We start from the raw sequence: 25783 nt of genomic DNA, 5'->3' as shown, positions 1-25783 counted from the left end.
TTCTGGAATTCATATTAGAATGATGAATCACAGCTACAAGTAACCTACTTACACAGCTCACAGATGCTGTCGTCAAATTCAAAGGACACTATTCTGCTGAAATGTTCTTAGTTTGGGGGCAAATAAAATATGTGAACTATAATATGTCATCACATGTCTTTCCCATTTCCTACTTGGCAATGTGTATATTTATTAGCAAATGTTTTAATTTGTGAATTAGATTCAGCAGTACTGAGGTCTCGCTTAACTTCTGCCAATCACATCCAAAGCTGCAATTTCTAGCTTCCAATTCTGGAGTTGGAGAATAGCATAGAGGGGAGAAATGCAGCTTATCTTGTCTACTGGCTGTGATCTGAGGTCTATTTTTTTAGTAATAGCTTTGAACCACTAACTATCCTCCCCTGCCTGCCCCAGAAGAGTGGGAGAATATCACTTTAGCAGCTCAGGATGGAACTTCAAACTAGCCCTTCTCTGAGTGTTGTATGATATGAGTGTGTAAGCTGGAGAGCTGTAGCATTGTTGAATGTGGACAGGTGACGGGGCTGCAAATGCAAACATTCAGGCAGGTAGCACTTGTCAGAAAGAAGTAAGACCAGCTTAGAATCCAAAAACTACCTGCTTATTTCTTGGCAAGAGAACCAGTATGATAGTATGACTAGCATATTAATCTATCGGACAATGATCGGGGAGACCAAGGCAGGTTCAAGTCCTTGCTCTGCTATGAAATTCACCTTGAGTCAGTCAGTCATACTGCCTCATAGGGCTGTTGTGAGGATAAAGTGGGGAAGAAACTATGTGGAAAAAATAATAATAGATATGTTCTCCTATATTAAGTAAAACAGATTTCTGCTCCACAAACCCAGGGTGGGGAACCTTGGGCCTGGAAGCCAAATATGGCCCTCCTCCATGTTTGGTCCTCAGGACTCTCTCCCAAACCACGCCATTCCCCAGCCCTGTTTTTTTTCTGGCTCTGCTCATGCTTCTTATTGAACTAGACCAGGCTTCCTCAAACTCGGCCCTCCAGATGTTTTGAGACTACAGTTCCCATCATCCCTGACCGCTGGTCCTGCTAGCTAGGGATCATGGGAGTTGCAGGCCAAAAACATCTGGAGGGCCGAGTTTGAGGAAGCCTGAACTAGATGAAGGGATGTCTGTGTATGAAGAAACCAGGGCTGGCCCAAGACATTTTGACGCTTGAGGGAAATCACATAATGGCATCCTCCCCTGCCAGGGAAGAAGGGGTGAATGAAGATCTACATTAGGAACAAGGGGAAGAACAAGGGTAGGAGGAGACCAGCAGCACCTCCTATTCACCACGAGGCCACTGTAGATGAAGCATGGGGATGGGGGGTTGCTGAGGAGGTGGCAGATCTGGCCTCAAAGGAGCTATCACTGCCACCTCACCTGTGGCAGCAGCAGTGAGCAATGCATTCCTTGGAGGCTGGATCTGCTGCCCCTGCCAATCCTATCACCCGAGGCAATCACCTCATCTTGCATCATCGGTGGGCTGGCCCTGGAAGAAATGAGTCTCCTGCACAAAGGTAGAAGTAACATTTGTTGCTCTGCCTACTTTTGTCCCTGGCCCTTCTCATCACTGGTTTGTGTTGGGGGACCCTTTAACCAGCAGGGAATATGGCCCTTCAGTGAAAAAGGTTCCCTGCCCCAGCCATTGCAGGTGAGGGTAAGTCAAGGTACATTCCTTTAGTAAGGGCTTTAAAGAAAGGTTAAATTGCCCGCTAGCACCCTTTGTCTGACAACAATGACCAAGCCATGCCAATGGCTTTGCATAACAAGGCAGCAGGCCTCTCAGCCAAATGTTTCAAGATAGCTGTTAAGTCTTCACCAAATTGTCCACATCCTTCCTCTGTGAGGTAATTTACATGCACAGATTTACAATCCTTTTGTTTTCCTACAAATAATAACTGGCTGAAGTAACTAAGCCTAGAAATTCCAAATTTGTAAGGGTCTCCTCAGGCTAAAAGTAGGGCATCTTAACTGAATTGAGCACTTTTCTTCTCATCAGAGCAGATGAAAAGTGACAGATTAGTTGCAAAGGGTTTTGTGTATTTGTTTTGATCTTTGGCTGGACTTCAGGAAAAAACCCGAATCTCCTGTACTTTTTGCAGTTAGCTGAATTTCTGTGCATCGTTTTCAGAAGTTTATTCATTTATTTACATCCCACTTGGGGCCCCTTCCAACTCTTCAATTCCATGAATCCATGATTTATATTCCAAGGATCTCATACATGCCCCCTGTCCTCACCACAGCCCTTGTGAGGAAAAGTTGGCTGAGAGGTGGTGAGTAGCCTAAACTCACTCAGTGAAGTTCACTGTTGCATGGGATTTGACTTAAGTCAGCCAATCCCTTTGTTTGATGGTCCGACTGCTACACCACAGTCCATCTGCAGCCATAGAGGAAGACCTTTAGGAAGTTGGTCAGTCAGCTTTCTCAACAGCAGGGCAGCTGCAGCTTCTTGGCAGAATGTGCTGTAAAGGAACGCTAAGGAGTGTCTCTTTTTTCACACATAAAAAGCAAAGCTAATGTCAGTGACTAAGCATTTTCTATAAATCAAGCTGAAACAGCATTTGGAAGCCTAGTAAAAACCTGCAGATATATCGGGGGCAAACCGGAAAAGTACTGTAGTGACTTGAACATTAAATAGGTCATAGATGAAGTATAATGGTGATTTTTCGTCTTAAACTTGTACCTTGAATGAAAAGGACTTTAAAATTCAGTCTGATGTCTCCACTTACAGATTTAGAAACTAGAATGAATCAGCTTGATTAAAAACATCCAGGGTTGTAATTTGGGGTTCCTTTCCTCCCCTGTCCCACTTGCTTTACTCTTTCACAAGCCTACTTTCCTTAATAGTAGGAAGTTTCAGAAGCAACTTTTACACAGGACCAGTTCCCTTGTGAATATTGAGGACTTCTGATGTTGTGGTTTTTAAAGTTTTTTACAAAAATGCAAGTTAAGTACAGAGCAGCACGCAGACACCTAGACAAACAAAGCTGGTATTTAAAGCAGCATCCGTTTCCCCAAAGGAACAGCACGCAGTCTACACAAGACTGCTTCTTTTCAGAAAGCTGCAAACTTTCAGACTTATTTCTCTTTTTTCTGGCTGTGTTCAGAACAGTCAAATGGCTTCCTTCAGTCCCCAGTACCAGGTGGGTGTGCAGTAGCTAGTAGCCACCAGCCTTCCAAGGCCATTAAGCAAGCGCCCTCAGATAGAAAGATTCACAATAATGTCATTTTGCATCTCTACAGAGCAAACTGTCAACAGTTATTAAGTGTGGCTTCCAACTCTCATCCATCAACATTTGGATCACTTAATGCTTTTACCCATTACATTTCAGTTAACTTTATGCAGTCTCACCTTGGCTTTTGGCTGCTCCCTTGTCCAAGGTGTACAGAGAACTGCTCCAAAGTGCAAGCTGTTCACACAGCTGCAAGACAAGAGGGTACAGCAGCCAAGTTGCTTGTCAAGCTAGGCTGAGCAATGCTTAATGGAATGCGGGAAATGCTGTAATGCAATAGTGCTAGCACAGAAATTTATCAGCAAGCGTGAGAGACTGATCTTAGGGGTGTTCACTCAAGATCACTTATTGCAGGTTACGTATTCCATAACAGACTTTAATCACCATTTTTAATTCTTCACACAATTCAAGATGGTTAATGACAAGTGACTGAGTCATCCTTGCCATTGCTCTTCTCCCCACTGATTTGTGCCATGGCTATTTTAGTCTCCTATTCCACTTTATTGATTTTGAGGTCAAGTTCACACCATAGTGTGATTGGTGTAAAACAAAACCAATCACCTTCATCAATCCATCTGTTTGGGGGGTGGGGCTAAGCTCTGGCCCTCCATCTGGGACTTACACAAAGAGGCATTTTGTAGACCAGCCCTAGATTGTGGAGCTTCCTTCACCTATAGGTTAACAGAAGAGAAAACATTAAAAACCTTTGTGTTCCGGTAGGCATTTGGAGGCTTGGATTAAATATGGAGTTTGGTTTATTTTAACATACACAATATTTACTTTTTCAACCAAACGTTTCTTTATGCTTTCAACCAGACTATTTCTTCACTCCACTGTAACATATATACCAAGCTCAAATAATATGAATGTTAAGCAATGTTATTTTATATTCATGCCACAACTTAAGGAAGGCATCCTCAGTCACTTCAGGCCTAATCTTGAATCCTCTTGCCACCATTTCAATAGTCCATCTGGTATTTTCTCTGGCTCCTTCCCTTCCAGTCTATGCCACTGCCTCCAGTCATACCTCCTCTCACTGTTTGAACACAGAGACATGGACACACAACAATATCACCCCACCACTTCACATCTTTCTCCTCACGTCTCTCTTTTGATTAGTTTTCTCCACTGTCTTTATAAAGTTCCAAAGAACAAAAAGAAAAGCAAGTAAGTGGGATTCTCACTTCTTAGGAATGTCACAAACTCCTCATAACACACTGTATTTTATTTTAGTTAGTTTAGTTTAGTTTATTTCAGGATATATTTTAGCCTCTTTAAAAAACTATGTTTACTCTCTTTGCCTATTATTCTCTGCAAAACAGCTGTAATCAATATACCTTTGTCTAAATGCAAATATCCTTCAGGAATGCCTGCCAGTAATAAGAGAGGGGGCGGGGATGTACTTCCTGGAAACAAGGACATTTATAATTACTTTCCTCCGCTTACAAGCCCTGAAAAAGGATACAGCAAAGAGTCTGCCTGATGTCAATAGGCAGGGAGTTCCGAAGTATGAGTCTGTCACACTAAAAGACTTATTCCTTACAAGTGCAGAATGAATACTATGTGGCACATGTAACAAAAACAGTTATACTATGTGGCACATGTAACAAAAACAGTTACAAAGATTGAAGTTGTTGTGGGGGCATATCCCTCAAGAAAACTGATCCCAAACTGTTACAGGCTTTATATACTAATAGCAACACCTTGAACCTGGCCCAGTAACAGACTGGCAAACAATGCAGATCTTTGAGCTTATGGGGATAACAGTATTTGGCTTGCCTTACAGCAAGGGAAAGGGACACAGGTGGCGCTGTGGGTTAAAGCCTCAGCGCCTAGGACTTGCTGATTGAAAGGTCGGCGGTTCGAATCCCTGCGGCGGGGTGCGCTCCCGCTGCTCGGTCCCAGCGCCTGCCAACCTAGCAGTTCGAAAGCACCCCCGGGTGCAAGTAGATAAATAGGGACCGCTTACCAGCGGGAAGGTAAACGGCGTTTCCGTGTGCAGCTCTGGCTCGCCAGAGCAGCGATGTCACACTGGCCATGTGACCCGGAAGTGTCTCCGGACAGCGCTGGCCCCTGGCCTCTTAAGTGAGATGGGCGCACAACCCCAGAGTCTGTCAAGACTGGCCCGTACGGGCAGGGGTACCTTTACCTTTACCTTACAGCAAGGGTGCTAATCTGTGCCCCTTCTGATGTGCAGAAATGCCCAGCCAGATGGGTGGGGTATAAGTAATAAAATTATCATCATCATCATTATCTGGCCTAGTATGTCAGAGTTCAAGGATGGTGGGAGTTTAATGACATCTGGAAGGCAGCATGTTCACATTGTAAGGCTTACAGGGGGCATGTAATCAGTGCAATAGTGTACAGTATCTGAATCCCTAACATTACGAAGTGCTAAATTTGGAGTATACATATTGGGAGGAAGTTGTATTTTAAACACTGAGAATTAAGTTGTTCACTCCAGTGCTTAATTGTGTTACAGTTTTAATAATTTTATTTGTTATGTTTAATTGTATATTTTTATTGACGTTGCTTTGTAATTTTCATTTTCATTGTAAACCACCCTGGGATGAATATTTAGAAAGGGTGATAAACAAACAAAAAAATCTTATTTTTTATTGTTATTTAATTAAAGGATCAGGAGATAAGCTTGATTTCTAGCTATGAGCCAATGGTTCTGTCTGTCATAACCTGAATGGGGAGAGAAGCCTAATTAATATAATATGTTTGCTTGGGAAAATCTGTTTTTCTCCATAAAACCATCTGTGCTAAGTGGAATGTGGTGCAATAGAATTGCTGATGGAAGCTTTAAAAACTTACAGTTGCTGATGCAGAGTTCTGATGCTTGGATTTCTGTTTCACTGTATAAAAGAGTTGCCAGTTGTCCTTTGATCAATACTTTGTATTCTAAGCTGACAAATTATGTTCTTAAAAGTAGCACAGATCTTTGAAATAAAGAGGAAACAAGAAGGAATTAACATTTTAAAAATGTATGTTAGAAAGGAATCTGAATCCATGTGGCAATCGTCACTCCTAATTGTGTCTGCAAATTTATTTTTTAAAAAAACACATGAAGATAATTAGTTTATGTATAGGGTGGGGGAGAGAAGAGGAGGCTGCAGCACCCCTAAAAGTGTACAAGCTTTGATCCTGTTAAGATCTAAGCACAAAGTGACAGGGCACGTCTGAGTGTTTCATCAATGCAGGCTTTGGAGTCTCAAAGCCCAGGTGTGAAGCTGCTCCTAAAAAAACCCTCCTTGGACACTGAGGATAATTATTATTGGTCAGTCACTAATACCGTGTCCCATTTTTTGATGCTCTTGGATGAGAGTGATTGTCTGGACTAATTTTAATCTGATTTCAGGTCTGGTGACTGCCTTGGACACCAGATTGAATCAACTATGCCAGAAGAAGGACATTTGCAGAGAGCACACTTCTGCTAATTCTCCGGTCTTTCAATAATATTGACCATGGTGCGCTTCTGGATGGGCTCTCTAAGGTTGAGAGTTGTAGACTTGGTGATAGGGAAATTCTACTCCTGTCAATTTCAGAAGGTGCTGCTGCTCAGCCCCATTGCACTGATGCTGTCTTGTCCCCCCAGCTTTCAAACATTTACATGGAAATGCTGGGAGAGGTCATTTTGGGATTTGAAGTGAGGTGCTATTAGCATGCTGACAATACCCAGCTCTGTCCTTTCCTCACTGGATTAAGGTGAGCAAGTGGAACAGCAGAACCAGGGCCTGGAATCAGCAATGAGCTGGAAAGACAACTCAGTTCTGTGGACAGGCAATGTATTTGTGAAGAGAAATTATATTCAAGCTGTTTCAGATGGGGTTATACCTCCCCCTAAAGCAGGAGTGGCGAACACCAGACCTGACAGCTGAACATTGTCCTCCAAGGCCACGCCTCCTCTCCTTAAGCTCAAAGGTGGAGAACTGGGTCTGGTCCATTGGAAGGTCAAGTTTGACAGGCAGGTGGGATCACCCATTTGTCAGTCACCTGATATCACAAGCCCCCCCCCCACCTTGGCCACACTTATCCATGCACAAGCCCCCCCCCCACCTCATGGCCACACTTATCCATGCTGTAGTGATATCCAGGGACGACTGCTGCAATGCATTATGTCCTCTTGACCCTTGTCCATCGTGATTTATAAAAACTAGCCAACAGGGTGTGGCTAAAAGGGTCCAGGTAGTGCTGAATGCTGTGTTCCCCTTCTCAATTAAAGTTCCTAGTAGCACAAGAACTGATGGTGTCTCCAGCCAGTTCTTCTTCTTCCAACAGTACTGAAAGACCTTTGCTGGTTTCCACTTCTCTACCAAGCTCAATTTAAGGGGTATGGGAACGTACGCCTCTGGTATCGAAAGAGAACAAAAGTATACACAATGAGGGTCCACACACACAATAACATGAACAACAGGACTGAATATACATTTTTATAGTGCACCATACAATGAATATGGAATACTGGTAAAATCTGTTTCGACTAGATGCAGTCTTTATCAAGTTGTATAACAAAGTCCTAATTTATTGGGAAATATTTTCATGCTAAACTCCAATAAGAGATGCTGCCAAGTTGTAATCCACCCACTTGTGTGGAGATAAAAGAATTCTTCCTGTTGTGAAGCAGACCTCTGAAAACATATACTGTAGCTTACCACATATCCCATTAATTAACAGTCACAAGAACCAAGTATAACCTGTGATTCTTACCATAAGCGTGTCACTTGAATTTTTATTAAAACCTGGCCATTTGAAAATTCTCTGCCTTCCGTATCAGTTCCAGGAATGGATAGATGCAGCTCCCAACTGATGTTAATTAATACTTGCTGCAAAAGTATCTATTTTCATACACTTGGAAAACAAAGTAAGTTGGAATTGTCACAATGGAAAGTGCTGGTTCTTGCCTCCAAATCTTTACATGGTTTGTGAACCAGGTACCAGAAGAGACACCTGCTCCCACACCAACCTGTCCATGCACTGAGGTCATCCTTGATGGCCCTTGCATTGAGATCATATTCTTTTTAACATGCTGTTTGTTATATTTAATATATATGATATAATGTTTTTGTAAATTACCCTGGAAGTTCAATGGAAGGGTGCTTTATGAAACTTGAATTAAAATGAATTCCAGCTATGCCAAGACTTGGGTGCCAGCCCCAGAACTGGATGCTTGCTACCCTGACTGACAAGTTGTTCACATTCCTTGTTATGTATATTTCCCTTGAACCTAACAATGAGCTAAAGTGGATTTTTCCTTTACTGGGGGTGGGTGGGCGGGCGGGCTATGAAGTCTGCTGAGGATCTCACACATGCTATGCTGTTCATGTATGCTGGCATGGGTTTTTTAAGTCCTCCAGATGTTGCTGAACTACAGCTCCCATAGTCCCACACTGTTAGCCATGCCGAGTGGGGCTGATGGGCCGACAACAGCTGGAGGGCCACAGCTTCTCCACCCCTAGTTTAGAGCATTGTTCCTTCCCCAACCTGTTGCCCACCAGATGTTTTTGGACTACAACTCTCATCAGCTCCAGCCAGCATGGCCAATGATAAAAGATGATAGGAGTTGTGTTCAAAAATGTATGCAGGTCAGTAGGTCAGAAGAAAAGTGGGAGGTATATGAGAAGACATATATAGGTTGCTGGGTCAGTACTGAGAACATTTTTAATCTTCAAAGAAGCTCACATGGAAGGAACTTCCTTCATGGAAAGCAAAAGTCACTCTGTTAATAATAAAGCTAACATGGCTCTACAGTTAAGGCATACTTTATTAACTTCAGGTCTTCCTCTACTGTCTCTCATTCCTGTGGATCAGAATGTTGATTTCTTGGAGCCTCAGGTAAAAGGAATCTCAGGTAATCTAAAATGTGATAGAATAAGTCTTTTCATTTTGATATCTCTATATCAAAGACAGCGAAGACAGGAGTCCCTGGCGTGCTCTGGTCCATGGGGTCACGAAGAGCCAGACACGACTAAACGACTAAACAACAACAACAACATACAGTATTGTATTGTTCCCCCCCTTACAATTCTGAAGGGCATTGTGCCTCCTCTGAGACAGACCGAACAGATTTTTAAAATCTTCCAAGGAGATTTTGCTGATTATACCATGATCAGTGCATTATCACTTGGTGACAACATGGAAGCAGACCTTCTCAGTGACAGCACCGTCCTTCTGATGTCCTTTCCCTTTGGTCATTTGTGAGGTCAAGACAGTAATGACATTTAGATATTTCTTAAGAATCTACATGCTTCCCTGCATTCTGACTTTTAGGGGGTAATTTAACATCACACTCTTCCAGTTGTTCCATCTGCGCAAACATTTCAGCTTGCCAAATGGAACAATCCCCCCAATGCATGCTATTTTGGGGGTTCTCCTGACCCCACAAGACAATTTCAGGGAATTGGGGCAGTTGAGGGGGGCAGAAAGCCCCTTTGTGCAAGTGGAGTCCTTGTACAGTGCTTCTGCTGACAGGACTGTTAGGTGAAGCCCACACTATTTTGTTTTGTTTTGTACACTGCTGAAGTTTATTTGTGATAGACAGCTGCATTTTGTTTTAATCTAGCTCTTAGGACTCTTTCGTTGAATGCAGTAGATGTGTTTTTATTGCTTTCATGTACAGTGCTTATAGTTTTCTGCTATATTAAGTTGTAGAAAAATGTGGGTAGTATAATTGCAAAAATGTCTGGGCCCTTCAAGTGAAGAAGTACTAAATCACGAATCTCCTGCAGAATATGTAGTTTGTCTCTTTGAGGTTATTTATAGAACTATGAAGAGAGGCATTTGGTCAATTAAATCTAGAGTTCTCCTGTACTCTGTTCTACCAAGTGAATCCATAAAAAGCAACAGCCCATCTAAATGTGCTTAGTAATAGCTAGAAGAGACTTTCATAGCTATGGTAAAATCTGGGGATCAGCAACAATGGCTTCTTCTTCCTGCCCAACTATTTTAATTTGCATCACAAATATTAAGTTTCCCCACATTCTTAGCTCTGTTGCAAGAAGGCCTGATAAGAATAAGCCCTTTTAAGCTCCTTTAGTGTCTAAATGGAAATACATAGCATAAATTCAAGTTAATCTGGCCTGATGAAGATCAGTAATGTTTGGCAACCATAAATAATGTTCTCTGGATGAGGTACTTGTGAAAGAAACAGAGCTGTATTGCCACCATAAGACTGGGCCACTTCTTTCCATGCAGATCAAAGACAGATTCATGCTCTTCAAAGACTGGCAGGAGTTGCTTTGTACAAGGGAATAGGAACACTCCTCAACATATGGGGAAAGGAAGGTTGTTTCAAGTTGTTACTTAAATGGCTTAAAACAATTCAGATGTGAAACCATATGGGCCTGGGGGCTCCCACTAGACTGTACACTTTACTGCAGATAAAGCTAATGGCCTGTGTGAACACTCAGCTTTATGCTCAAGAGGTAAAAGTTTACATGACCAAAAAATCATTATTATTCAGTGTTACAACAAGGGAGTATCTAGAGACAATGGTGCTTGATATATTGAACATATTCAAAGTGCTATTGCACTTAGTCTCTTGCTGATATTACAACAGTTAGCCTTAATTCTGTGCTCCGAAGGATTTGTATATTAGTTTTTGTTTCAATTAGTGATGACAATTAAAACATAGTTCTAATGTTCATCCCAAATTATGGGTTGTATCCACTACTAGTTCTACTCAAAGTAGATTTATAGATGTTAATGGTCTCACTCAGTAAAGGTAAAGCTAAAGGACTCCTGGACGGTTAAGTCCAGTCAAAGGCGACTTTGGAGTGCGACGCTCATCTTGCCTCAGGCTGAGGGAGCTAGCGTTTGTCCACAGACAGCTTTCCGGGTCATGTGGCCAGCATGACTGTTTCGTCGCTGTGCGCTTCTAGCACAACGGAACACTGTGACAGAAGCCAGAGCGCAATGAAACGCTGTTTACTTTCCCACCACGGCGGTACCTATTTATCTACTTGCACTGGCGTGTTTTCGAACTGCTAGGTTGGCAGGAGCTGGGACAGAGCAACAGGAGCTCACTCCATCGCATGGATTTGAACTGCCGACCTTCCGATCAGCAAGCTCAGTGGTTTACACCACAGTGCCACCCGCTCCCTCTTTTCACTCAGTAGAAGGCAGCTGACTGTGCTCTGAAATGGTACAGCCCACTCAGAGTTTGTGAGGCTTCATAAAATTGTTCCATGTGCTACAAAGTAAGGTGAAATTTATTTCCTTAAATGCTGCCGACTTTCAGAATGACACTGATCCAATTTCTTTGGTGGTGGTGTTTTTTGGGGGGGGGGATGTTGAGCTTTTTGTGTCTTCTGATATGATTGTTGTGGCTTCAATACAATCCCTCACACTTACTAAACTATAGAGATGACGGAGAAGGTAAGATAAATACCTTTTTGTTTGTTTTTTTGCCGGACATTGAAAAGAAGGAAGACTTAAAAAAGAAGAAGGGTTGGAAATGTTATGTGCAGACAGGACTGTGGTAAAGCATGGAAGAAAATTGTATTGATTAATTAATCAATTAATCATTTGAATGGTCCCCAACCAGGGTGGGCCAAAATGGTGGCCTCTAGCTGTTGCTGGACTACAATTCACATAATTCCTGGCAATTGGCAATACTGGCTAGGGATGATGGGAGTTGTAGCGTACAAATACATCTGGGGGGCATCACATTGGCTACCCCTGCCCTAGGACTATTCCAGAGCTCCCATGGGTGAGGCCAAGTGGTCTAGGGAAATAATTTCAAACATTTGAGAGTGAGACAGGGGCACTGCCAGAAGCTCAAAAGACCCAGGGCACAGGGTTATGACATAGATTTATATAGCTGTTTTGAGTGTGCTGGTGTTGGGTGAAGTATATGATGTGGCTATGTGGGAAAGTCCCTTCTCCATAGGAATCTCCTTCCCTTTGAAGCTGCTGCTGGTGCCAACGCTCTGTCCCTTTCCTCTTTTTAAAAGGTAAAGGTAAAGGTACCCCTGCCCGTACGGGCCAGTCTTGACAGACTCTGGGGTTGTGTGCCCATCTCACTTAAGAGGCCAGGGGCCAGCGCTGTCCGGAGACACTTCCGGGTCACATGGCCAGTGTGACATCGCTGCTCTGGCGAGCCAGAGCTGCACACGGAAACGCCGCTTACCTTCCCGCTGGTAAGCGGTCCCTATTTATCTACTTGCACCCGGAGGTGCTTTCGAACTGCTAGGTTGGTAGGCGCTGGGACCGAGCAGCGGGAGCGCACCCCGCCGCAGGGATTCGAACCGCCGACCTTTCGATCAGCAAGTCCTAGGCGCTGAGGCTTTAACCCACAGCGCCACCTGTGTCCCCTTCCTCTTTTTATGAAGGGTTTAGCTGATGGAAGCTACCTAAATTCAAGCAGTTCAAGCGAGAGGAAACAAGTGCGGTTTTCAATTGGTGTCAAAAGATACAGAAGGTTTGTAACCAAGGTTGTTTAAAATAGAAAAACTGCATACACCCAGGAACTACAGGGTTTTGTGTTTTTTTTAATATCTTTGATAATTCTGTGTCATTAATTATTTTCATGTTCTGTATTTTATTTTATTTTTGCATATAAATAAAAAAACCCTTCCTCTTTTTATGAAGGGTTTTTTTATTTATATGCAAAAATAAAATAAAATACAGAACATGAAAATAATTAATGACACAGAATTATCAAAGATATTAAAAAAAACCTGTAGTTCTTGAGTGTATGCAGTTTTTCTATTTTAAACAACCTTGGTTACAAACCTTCTGTATCTTTTGACACCAATTGAAAACCGCACTTGTTTCCTCTCGCTTGAACTGCTTGAATTTAGGTAGCTTCCATCAGCCTTACACTGTTTTGCCCATTCTATCGGTACGTAGAAATTGGTGGTTTTAAGTATTTTATTACTGTCATAGAAGTAAGAAATAGAACAAAAGGAAGTTTGATAATACTGTTAGGTTTTTGTGGCTGTTACTGGCCCTTAGATCATCTGATGAAGTGTGGGTTAAGCATATTTGAAATAAATAAAATATGTAAATGTATGTATATAATATAATGTATGTATAAAATATAAAAACTCTATGTCCTCTGAACAAAGAAAGATGGTCAGGGTTTGGGGTCTCACTTGCACTTTGCTTTGCATCATGCCCAGCTGCTCTGTAAGCAAAGTTTTTGGAAAAAGGAAGCGGCAAGGGACAGTGGCGTAGCGTGGGTTGTCAGCGCCCGGGGCAAGGCAAGTAATTTGCGCCCCCTAACCCGTGGATTTGCGCACCCTAACCCTAACCCCCAGATGTTGCGCCCGGTGCGGCTGGCCCCCCCTGCACCCCCCACGCTACGCCACTGATTTAAATATACCTTTGTTAAGAAACCGGAGGCCTTCCTCTTGGGCATTGTCGGCCAGAAAGTGTTAAAAAAGGACAGAAGTTTCTTTATGTATGCGACAACAGCAGCAAGAATACTTATTGCAAAGTATTGGAAGACACAAGACTTGCCCACACTGGAAGAGTGGCAGACGCAATTGATGGACTATATGGAATTGGCTGAAATGACTGGCAGAATCCGAGACTTGGGAGAAGAAACAATGGAAGAGGACTGGAAGAAGTTTAAGGACTATTTACAAAAACATTATAAGTTGTATGAATGTTAAGTATTTGCACGATTTAGAAAATATCAGTTCCAGCAAATAGACTTTGTAAAATAGAAAATTAAGTTATAAGTAAGAAAAGGTCGAAATTTAAGGCAACACTACGTTTAATTTTAAGGTATGAGCAATTGATAAAAATTGTTTTAAATTTAGAAGTATAATATTTGGAAAGTACAAAATAAGGTATGAAACAAGGTAATAATTTGCTGACATTCTTATTATAAATAATGCAGGGTAAGGAGATGTGAGGAAGTCCAATCAGTTATATAAGAAAAGTTGTACTGAATGGTTGGTTATATTTTTCTCTTTTTTCTTTTTTCTTTCTTTCTATATGGCTCTTTGGTATTTTGGTTCTGGCTTTTTGGTGTAGGGATCTTGTATTATGTATTTGAAAATTTAATAAAATATTTATAAAAAAATAAATGAATATTTTTATGGGTGTGGACAATGAGGAGCGTTTCTTATGCTTAATATCTGCAACACATTGAGTGCTCGTCCAGAAAAGTTGAGACTCACCCTCCAGTGCTATGCTCATGAGGCGCTTTCCTTCTCGTTGCTTAGGACTTCGTAGCAGCGGGGGAACCGCCAAAAAAGCCCCTTCGGGCGCACGGGAGGAGCGAGCCGCCCGCTTTCCCGCCCTCGCCGGCCTCCTGGGGCGCACGCAGCGCTCGCGCCCTCCGCAGCCCGCCCAAACGCGCGCCAATGCCGGGCGACGCGCCCCCTCCGGGAAGCGCGACGTAGGCGCCGCTCCTGCACCCGACGGCCTTTTCTGCAGGGCTTCTAGCTGCAAGCGAGTGTGCGCGCAGAATGCAGCGCCTGGGCTGGGGAGCACGCAGCCTCGTCCTTTCCTTCGCAGCCAGCACTGTGAGAGAGAGAGTGAGCCACCAGGACCAGGTAGGGGCAGAGAGCTCCGAGTGCGCCCCCAAAAATGTTGCGCCCGGTGCGGCTGGCACCCCTTGCACCCCCCACGCTACGCCACTGGCAAGGGATGGGGGGGGCAGACTGGGCCAAGGATGCCCCTGCTTGGGTTGTTGATCCTGAAAAACCATCTCTTAGACGGGCGAAGGATCACATTCTGGCATTGCTTTCATCTGCCTGTATACAGAATGATGGTATCTTTAGCAAGCCCATCCTTCGAGTGTTCAAGAGCTATTGCTTCTAATGGAAACAATAATATGTACTCCAGATGTATATTTAAGCTGGCTAGGAATCTGACTGCTCTGCTTCTTCATTCATAAAATTATAGTTCTCAAAAGGAGAATGCAGTTTTACGTGTGTATTTTTAAGATGACAGAGTATCATTCCAATGCTCTTTTTTCTTTTTCTTTTTCACTCAATAGTTCATAACCTGGTCTGGCATCAGTCGCCATTGTACATTTCATCTCTCCCAGTGTCAAACTGTTTCATGTGTCTGATTGGCCATCCCCACATGACATGGGGGGTTGGGGGAGTGGAACCCCTGTAATGTGCCTACACAGGAACCCAGCCGTCCTCCAGCCGTCCTTCCTTGCTGGGGAGGGCACATGGCTCAAGCAGAGATGCTTTTCATGTAGTGGTCTGTGCTGACCCCTATTGAGCAGGTACTCTAGACATATTAAAGCTCCTCATCTCTAAGCCTTCAGTCAAGAATTCCGTTCTGCCTAGCCTGGGATGCAGTCACCAGCACTTTCACATTCAAAAGCTTGTCAAAACCACAGGACCTTTTGCAGAGACAATTTAACAAGATGTGGAAGATTTCAAAGCCATAGAGAATGTTTCCATGTTACAATATACATGTGGTTGAAAATAAGTGAGGCTCAGCATCCTCAGAACAATTTCTGTGCGGTTTGGCATAAGCCACATGGACATTAGTTTGTGAGAAGCCTCTGCCACAGAGGAGGTCTTGCAAATCAAGTGAATTTGGGAACAATTTCATGGTATTTTCAAGACTCTGTCTGTGGTCAACACATATTCCCCTAATATGGGAAAATGTAAGAGCAAACATCTTCAGGAAGAAGGAAGAGGCAGGCATGCCAGGGCAGGCTACTTAGGGCGAAGGGCAACTGTACCCAAATTTGTACATGGATGGTGCTTTGGGTCCCTAAATGATTTGAACTAGAAGCTGTATTTCAGGAACCTGGTCTATTGACCAGGGCAAGGCAGGCCCAAGGTACCAGTCTTTATACCAGACCTGACCATTCGAATAGTTGCATGCAGCCTGCCAATCCCAGGAGCCTATGCTGCACTAGACATCTCTGTTTGCCTCTTGAAGAGGGCTTTGAGGCCTGGGTAACACAGTCAACGTGGACTTTGATGTCTTACATACTTACATAATTTTATTTGTGTGCCACCTTTCCATAGCAAAAGTAGTCATAAACAACAAATAGAACATCAAAAAGCACACAACCAAATTAAACGATTTCCACATAAATCATAATAAGATATAAAATAAAGATACAGAAAAATAATATCAAAAACATGCACATGGTAACTCAGTAGGCTGGGCCAGGCCTTGTTGCTCATTTCAGGGAAGGGTTCCTTATCCAATTTTTAATTTTTAGTATTATTGAATAAGGAACAATTCCTTTAAATAAGGAACAGGTGGTAAGCCAATCCACTAGGCCCTGTTCCTTTCCAAGGCCCACAGTCCCTGACTGAGCCCTTGTCTGGAAAAGGACATGCAGACTCAGGCACCCTGCAGTCTCTATCTCCATACTGCAGAGGCAGGAAGAACAGGAACCAGGATTACTAACTGACAAGGGAGGGAGAGAAATGTATGCTGAAGGACAATAGGAAGATTGCAGAGAAGCTGAATTAATTATTTGCCTCTGCCTTCACTGTGGAAGAAGTAGGTCAGATACCTGTGCCTGAACAGACTTTCTCAGGAAGGAAGTCTGAAGAACTGAAGCAAATAGAACAAAATATTAAATCCTAGGACCGTAACAAATTACCAGCTCCTGATGACATCAAGCCAAAATTTCTTAAGACACAGGAAATGGTTGATCTTCTTTAAAAGAAGAAGAAGAAGAAGCTACAAACAGTCTGCATACCAGGGAGCTGAACTGGTGTTTACAAACTAGAAGAGATATATTTGTGTCATAGTGGACAGCTGAATGAAAAATGTCAACTCATTGTGCAACAGTTATATAAAGACCAATTCTATGCCTGAGATTACTTGGAGAAGAACTGAAAATAAATTGCCAGAATCATAACACTCTCAGCACAAATCTATGGTGTGGACATGCTTGGCGTACCATGTACAGTTCTGGTTAACTCACCTCAAAGAGAATATTTAGAGTTGGAAAATGATTAGGGAGCTGTACCCTTTGCCCATGAGAATAAACTACAACAACTGGGGCTTTTTAGCTTAGAAAAAAGTGAGTAAGTGGGATATGACAGAAGTTAAATAATGTATAATGTAGAGAAAGTAGATCGAGAGCCTTCCTTATTTCCTTTCTGATAATACCAAAACTTCGAATTGTCCAATGAAATTGATTAGCAGAAGGTTTAAGACAGACAAAGGGAAGGACTTAGTCACACAAAACATACTTAACATTGAACAAATTCACAGAGGATAAAGCTATCAGTGGTTCCCAGTCATTATACCTTTAGGTCACCAAATACTCATTCATTGAGTTAGTAATACCTAACTTGATCCCATTGATCTTCACCAACCCTGATGAAGCATGCATATGCCATCCCAACATTCCTGCAAAGCAAGCAAGTCTCACAAGTGAACATGCCATACCTCATCTTTAAAAGCTTGGCAGACGTGGCATGGAAACTTGTTGGGACATCTTCATTGATTCCGTCCAGTTCTAAACTTCTTGCCCTGCTCCTGAAGTCCTGAATCATGACCCCTCAGCACTCTGTCTGCTGCTGACCCTGTGCAGTTCATTCCATGAATAAAAGTCTCTTTCTTACTTACAGGTAAGAGCCTCTGCTTGCTTGCTTTTGTAGCAGGAGGCAAGACAGTGACTCCCCAGACCCAAAATGGGCACAGCACTGCTGGAGGAAATAGAAGGATTTTATTGATTAAGATTACAGGGCAGTTCACAATATAAAAATACAAAATGATAATACAAAATACATAATAAAAACAGAAATAAAACCAGTAACACCCCTCTCCCACAAACAGATTTAAAATGACATAGAAGGTTAAAGGAAAATGTTTTTTCCCTGGTGCCAAAGGATGCAATTTGCTAGATTTTCTTGCTGCTCAGAAAGTGTACAGTGGCCCAAGGGCTTGAGGAATTTCCCCAGGAATCATGGTAGTGGTGGAAGATAGCAATGTAGAATGGTAAGGATGATCAAGTATATACTGTCATTACAAGTACTAGTTGTTAGGCTTTTCGTTCATCTATCCTTTTATGTGGCAGGTTGCAATATGGGGACACCTGCCCATCTTCAGACTAATGAAATTGTCAGGATAGTACACCTCACCTACAGAGATGTTTTCAGACAACATAGTTCAGATGAGCTTATATGTAGTGGTAAAAAGGTAAAGGGACCCCTGACCATTAGGTCCAGTCGTGGCCGACTCTGGGGTTGCAGCATCTCGCTTTATTGGCCGAGGGAGCTGGTGTACAGCTTCCGGGTCATGTGGCCAGCATGACTAAGCCGCTTCTGACGAACCAGAGCAGCACACGGAAATGCCATTTACCTTCCCACCGGAGCGGTACCTATTTATCTACTTGCTGCTCACCACCAGCGAGAGGAGATGAGTCAGGATTGACCACGCCTCGATCGGAGAGCGCGGAAACGGTCGAGAGGAAAGTTGGAGGCTGGGCGCACGCGCCAAGTTCAAATGTACAGGCGAGCGGCACAGCAGGTAGCCCGGATAGGGAACCAGGTCCTAAAGCCCGCCGGAAGGAGGGACAAGAGTCAGGGGGGTCAGCGTCAGAAGAGTCCAGAAAGGAGGAGACCCCGGGGGGCAGAAGGACCCAGAGGAGGAAAGAACAATGGAAGAGGTGGAGTAAGGCTAGAGTCTTAAACTGGTGTACAGGAGGCGGAGACTCAGACGGAGCTTCGCCGGTCTAGGTTCTAGACGTAGAGCTGCACGCTGCGGCTTGTAAATGGAAACTGAACTTCAATAAAGACTTTTGTACATTACCACCGGCTGGCGTTGGTCCTCTGTGAGCTGGGACCTAGAGGCAGCTCTGACACATATATATAAAACATTGTTTAAAAATGTGTATAGACTAAAAAAACCAATTTTAGTCCCACCAAAAAAATCAGCATGAGAATGTGAATAAAATTACTGGAATGATAAAGATATCATCTGTCGAGAATGATGCATTTGCATCAAACTGACGTGACAGACAATGCCTAGAGACCAAACATGCACAATCCTCCTCCACCCCAATAAATTTGGCCAACAAATGTTTCAGATAGAAGAGTTTCCTTTGACCAGCTGTTGAAGTTGAACTCTGTTTTAGGAGCTTACAGGGATACAAGGGGCATTGCCAGATCAGGCACTGGAGAGACCAATGGAAAGGATGGGACAGAGTACAGCAGGCTTCCTCAACCTCAGCCCTCCAGATGTTTTTGGCCTACAACTCTCATGATCCTTAGCTAGCAGGACCAGTGGTCAGGGATGATAGGAATTGTAGTCTCAAAACTTCTGGAGGGCCGAGGTTGAGGAAGCCTGGAGCTGAGCAATGAAAAGGGAGTAACAGATGCAAACAAAGCAGGCAGGTTTAAGGATACAGGAAAACTCCACTTACAAACTGCTGAGGAGCCTAAAGGTAGTAAGAGATACCTCCTACCTTTTACAAGGGCTAGCGAGAGGCCGGGACCAATGAAACAAATTAGCCCCCAGTGAGCTTTGCAGCTGAAAAGACTTTGGGGCAGGACTGAGGAGGAGTGATTCCTGACTTCCTGTTTCTAGAAAACTCTCTGACTCACCCTCCTCCCCAGATATCAATACTGCATTCTCCTACTTGCACTGCTGGCTGCCCACCTACAGGGATTTGGCAGCTTGATGCCTACATTCTCAGGATGTGACACATTGTTTTCTTTAGCAATCACTGATTAAACTACTGTTTTGTTGTTGCGCCGGCTTTGGTGAAATTCTGAGGAATTGAATGTGGAGTTACAGTTCAAGGCATAACCTCAGGTTAGCACATTTGTATTTTTATCAGAAGCCACAGATAACGACAACTAACCTTGTAAAGTTTATTCCTGGAACCGCTATTGGTGTGTTCTGCTTAAATTCAGAACATCATGAGCTTAGCCTCTCTGTTATTTAGGAATCAAAGTAAACGGGATAAAAATTGGGTAGCCAATTCAGATGTATTAAAAAAATAGTATATATCTGAATTGGTTACCCAAACTCAGACTTCTACTCAATGTGGCATTGTGCCAACTCTCGAAGTCCCTTCAGCAGCACCCCCATAAAGTACTTGAGGGGCCCACACACTCCAAAGTTAATGGACATTGCCATTCAAATGGGGTGCAAGTGCTTACCCCCCATATTTTATTCCATGTTGGCACCCATGGTGCACTTTCACTGCTTATCAGGAGAGAATTTAATGTGTGGGTCAGGGTCCATCATGTCTTTACTGGCCACTGGAAGAGGGGAAGATGGCCATCAGAATAACTACACATCAGACTCAGATCTGACTGTGTAAAGGAGCGACAGAGCACAACAGGAATGGGTGAGGCAGCCCCATCTCAGTCTCACCAACGTAGCTCTTGGAACATATGTCACAGGTACATTAATACCTCTCCACACCTTTATCCTGATTACAGGTAAAATAGCATCATTACTCTTAATCTTAGGTTCAGATACAATTGTTTTCATCATAAGACCTTATTTTATCAATGAAAGATAATTTGGCACACGCACAAGGGCCTATAGCAGACTCCATATTCCTCTTTCCTCCCTGGTGGGTGGGATTCAAAAGAGTTGCTCGGAATACGAAACGGGGTCCACTCACACAACAGGACTTTTTCGTCCTCCCCCTCCTGTGGCCCTTAAATATGCTCTCGAGGGATGGGGGAAACCATGGACAGGTTCAGTGGGTGCACATGGTGGGATGGAGTCTCCTTGTGTGAACAGACCTCCTTCCCTGCATGCAAACCCCACTTAGCATTGCACTGAATTCTACCCAGTGGTGGCAGCCAGGAATTCCAAGGCATACAGCCACATTGGCGGCTGCTTCTGCGGCATCAGGGCCAGCTCAAGACATATTGCTGCCTGAGGATAAAATGGCACCCCACCACTACCACTCTATGTACAAAAGCCAACTGGACTGGCAGCTGAATCATATTTCTGTACTGGCAATGATATAGTGTAGTTGTGCGTCACCCCAGTCTCTGAACAGCGCAAGATTCCAGGGGTTCCAGGCGCTTACCCAGGGTTTGTGTTTCCTTTGGAAATGAGGCACAGAAGAGATTGTGGTGTCTTTATGATATATGATTTACATGTACAACCTGAGCCTACGATGGAGGAGTTTGCAGCATTAACACCCCAAAATGGCCTTATTTTCCCCATAGCTACAATCTTGGATTCAAACAGAAATCAAACATGGCTCCCACTCTCTCCAGCTTGCTGCTTTTTCCTCTGGCTCTCATCACTGCCAAACTCTGCTCTCAACTCTGGCTGCTCTTTCCAACTATCAAGCATCCCACCTTTGCTCATGTCAGATTGAGATTAACTCAAAAGGTGATCAGGAGTGTGTTGCCTTGAAATCATGGCAACTCTTCAAAGTGAAAAACATCCCTCCTTTTGCAGTAATTTAGTTCAAAGAACTACCCAGCATTAAATATGCTCGTTTCCTAATGAGAGGTAATGCATACATATTAGAAATCTGCTCCTCTCAGCGGGAGAGGGAGAAGGGGATGCCTGTGCCACATTTAAAATATAGCTAAAACATACCATCCTGCAATCTAATTTTTACTTAGTATCTTAATAATAAAAAATACTTAGTATTTCTTCCCTGCATCCACACCTGCCTCTAAGAAATAGGTGATTTTTTACTGCTTGCACCCTGGATAAATTAATGTTTCAGACTAATTTGCTTACACGGAAGCTTTGCATTTTGCCTTTTCCTTGATCGTAGAATCATAACATTTTAGAGTGGGAAGGGACCTGAGGATCATGTAGTCAAACCCTCTGCAATGCAGGAATCTCAACTAAAGGATGAACCCAGGAAGCAGCACCTATATGTAAGGTTCTGTTTGGTCCACTTCCTGAGGAACTGAAAGGCAGAATACAAGAGACCTCTGTGGATATTGCAGCTGGATATTGCAGCTGGATATTGCAGTTTGCCCTGTATTTCTTCTGCATAGAAATACAACTTGAACCCCAGCCCAGAAGTTCAGTTGGGGAGGACAGACAAAAGAAGATGTAAATAAAACCACCCGCTTTGGGTAGCCCTAATTTTGAAACTATTAAAGGAAAATAAATATGTGCCTCAGGCCTAGAATTGCTGTACTGGAGAGATTAGCAAACCAAATTGCTTTAAGAAAGAGAGGGGAAACCCTCTGGGCAAAACTTAAATCTGAAATCCTTTAGATTCTCTTTGAACACCTGTGTAGTGGTAATTGGCAGCTGCTGTGCAGAAGAGAGATGGGAAAGCAGAGATATTGTGGGTCTTCATTGCGTTAAAACACTGAATGAGATAAATGATGCCAATGACCTAAAGACAGCTGTCAGCCAGCCAGTGCTCTACCAATCAAACCACGAAAATGATGTCATGCTGGGTAACAGCAATAAGGCCTTAAAAGCCAGTATATTTCTAATGAATGGCTGTGCTTCAAGGTACGGAAGAAACATAGCCCATGATGAGAGGCAATATTGAGCAGGGGGCAGTCATCACCCCCCCTTCAGGTCACCTAAGTTTTACTCAGAGCAGACCCATTGAAATCAATGGACCAAACTTAGCCATGTTCATTAATTGCAATGAATCTGCTCTGGATACAACCACCCATGGAACTGTCCCTCAGGAGCATCTTTGTCTCAGGCAAGCACAGTGGTTGTCTATGATGTGCAACTACTATTATAAACAATATTCAATTCCTCCATACGCTAGTCCCAAGAGACAAATCCCTTGGTGGTTGATTTTTCTCAAGAAAGAGGGAAAGAATAACTATCTTATGCTGATAACATTCCCCTAGGTACTGTGAGATACACAAAAAAGCAAAATCACAATAAATATTTGCAATTCAACTGGCATAAGAATATGACAGCTGTTCTCGTTAGATCAGACCAAAGGTCCATCTGGTTCTACATCAGTGGTGGACATTGAGCTTTCAAATTTCAGCGGTGCCCTGGACGATGCTAAAATTCGGCACCCTCTGCCTTTCATGCTCTGTTCTACAGCATTGTTTTGGCACCCTCTGCAGCACGGTGCCCAGAGCAACCGCACTGGTTGTGCCACCCTAAAACTGCCTCTGCCAGCATCCTCCTTCCCACAGAGGCAGCCACCCAGATGCCTCTAGGAAACCCACATCCCATTGGATTTGAGTCCCTTCCTGAAATCTGACATGGCACCCATCTTTGTGGTATTGCTGGCTTTGCCTATCACATCCATGTCTAGGGTGTGCTGGTAACTATCCCAGTATGTTTCCCTGAAGATCATAGGTTTCAAATAAAGAAACCTGAGAGAGAGAGAGAGAGAGAGAGAGAGAGAGAGAGAGAGAGAGAGAGAGAGAGAGAGGAGAAGCAAGGTCCCACCCTGAAGAAGTTAACCAGATGTCTTTTTGGGTTCCTTCTAAATTTTTAACATTGGTTGAAATAACATGCAGCACTTCACATATTTTTTTAGGTGAGCAGCATGCACTCTGGAGTCTGTATTAGTGGCTCTCTGATTGCCTTTGTTGCACAATGACACGGTTTTGCTCTTAACTGCTCACAAACAGCTCAAGTAAACAGGGCCTTAATTCCCCATTGCTTTTGCTCTCGGTGGCATTGTGAGGCTTTGTTCATTAATGCTTAGGATGCTCTCGGGTCTTCAGTCAAGGCAGAAGGTAGCATCATTAGGGGTGTACAAGTCAGTGTTTACCTGCCACCTCCTGCTTAATTACAGAGCCAGCCTAAGAGCCAAGAAGAAGGGGTGGGATGCCACCAGAGCTTGAAAACAGTGCGGTGCTGCCAACCTGATTTGCCACACCTGAAGGGAAGGTGTAGAAGAATGCAAAGGACTGCTCTATCAAAGCAGCACAGCAGAGAGCCCATCCCCTGGGATAAGCAGCAAATGTAGGAGTGCTCAGAAATAATTATATTGGAAAATAAGCAACTGCGCTACCGGGGCTGTTTTAGTCATTAGCTAGCACAGATGAAAAACTGACGTACCAATGAAAGTGCTGGTAGCAGCACTATTGCACACAACACAAAGGTTATCAACCAGGTTGGGAGCAAGGCTGCAAAACACTTCCAAATTGTCATTGCCTCAGCAGAAATTTGGGGAGAAATCCAACCGATTCTCTTTTTAAGCAATTGTTTCCAATTCTTCCCTCTACTCGCCAGCTCTAGCCAGCGCTTTCTTCCAGCTGAATAGAAGAAGCTTTTTGCTGATTCCAAACACGTCTTTCCCCGTTCATTCTCAGCACAATGCACAGAGAATGAGGTACACAATTCCCGTTAACAAGAATGGGAGATTGCTCCCGTCTCCTGCCTTCCTGCACATCATGGGATAAATGAGGGTAAAGTGTTCAGCACAGAATGCTGGACACACAACTAGGCTTGGTTAATGGGAGTTGACGACTCTGCTTTTTTGTTAAAAAAATAGATAATAAAAATCTTACAGCAGGGGCAGTAATCCCAAGCACGGCCACGACTCTTACCTGGCATTTCTAAGGCTACTGAAACAGCCTTGATAAGCGAGAAATGAAAAACATTTCCGTTTACTAGCTGCATGTTAGTAATATATGCAATTGTTTTAATCTACGTAACTGTTTTATGTAAGTTACATCATAAATCATCTTGGGGTGCCTCGTGGCAAGTGATTTATAAATGAATTGATTAGATGAATAAATAAGAGGAAATGGTAATGACAATCTTCCTTGGTATATTTTTCAAGAGGTTTCCAATTGTGTGGCCTGCTTTGATGCTTATGGCCTCACCACTTACATTGTTACTGTCTCTACTCCAATCTATTTCTCATAGAGGCCCTGCGGCAACCACACTAGTCTACAATATCTCTTAGTTCATATTCATTCTCATGGCCTCAGCTGCAGCCTTTACATTGGTGACATTCAAAACTGTGTTTCAGCCCTTTAACCACCACCACCCCTTCTTTCAGCCCCTGTATCTTTGCCATCCCCTTTCCTTCTGGATGACACCAACATCTCAAAGTGAACTTGGAGAAGTGAACATTCTCACCATAGAATCATAGAACTTTAGAGTTGGAAGGGACCCAAGGGTCATCTAGTCCAACCCCCTGCAAATGCACAAATTCTGCCCAGAGCCATCTCTGTGTAGGCTGTAACCACCAAGAAACCACTCACATAATTATAAAACTGATTTCAGGATAGAGGATGACCTAAGCCTGTAATCTATTTTGCCACCTTATTTTCAAGTGCCAGGTATCTAAATCCACAAGGACCATTTTTAATAGGAAGGTTGAGGTTTTCTGTTATCTGTCAAGGTCCTGGAGGCTGCACAAAACTGCTGCAAGTAGTGTATTGCTTCTCACCCCATCCACATTCTTACACATTGCATGCTTGCTCTTCAGAAATTGTCATAGGAACTGTATGACCAAATTTAATTTCGACGAGATTTATGAAACAGTGTGATGACTAGCTCCCCAAACGTAGAGGATGCACAACTTCCACTGAAAGCTTCCTTATACTTTCTCTAAATGGAGTGAAGCCATCAATGGCATATTAGCATCACACCTAGCTGTAGTTTATGTGATGAGTCTGAATTCTTCAGCAATCTAGGGCAATCAATATTTCAAATACACTGTAAGCATTAAGCAT

At 43.3% G+C, this 25783-nt stretch overlaps 1 long non-coding RNA gene across 2 annotated transcripts in view; it reads right to left on the bottom strand.

Annotated features, from left to right (window-relative positions):
• The window catches only part of LOC309360192, a 50819-nt gene that overhangs the window by 17253 nt on the left and 7783 nt on the right, over positions 1–25783 (bottom strand). The window contains exons 2-3 of one of the 2 annotated variants that reach the window (XR_014163948.1): positions 17604–17863; positions 6078–6202 (exon numbers count right to left, since the gene is read on the bottom strand). This is a non-coding gene — a long non-coding RNA (uncharacterized lncRNA). The remainder of the gene's footprint in view (positions 1–6077; positions 6203–17603; positions 17864–25783) is intronic. The other variant, XR_014163949.1, reaches the window with a different exon arrangement.

The sequence above is a fragment of the Podarcis melisellensis genome (assembly GCF_964234715.1).
Source record: "Podarcis melisellensis genome assembly, chromosome: 2".
NCBI lineage: Eukaryota > Metazoa > Chordata > Lepidosauria > Squamata > Lacertidae > Podarcis > Podarcis melisellensis.
Note: the sequence above shows the minus strand (reverse complement) of the source record. Positions and strands in the feature narration are given on the sequence as shown.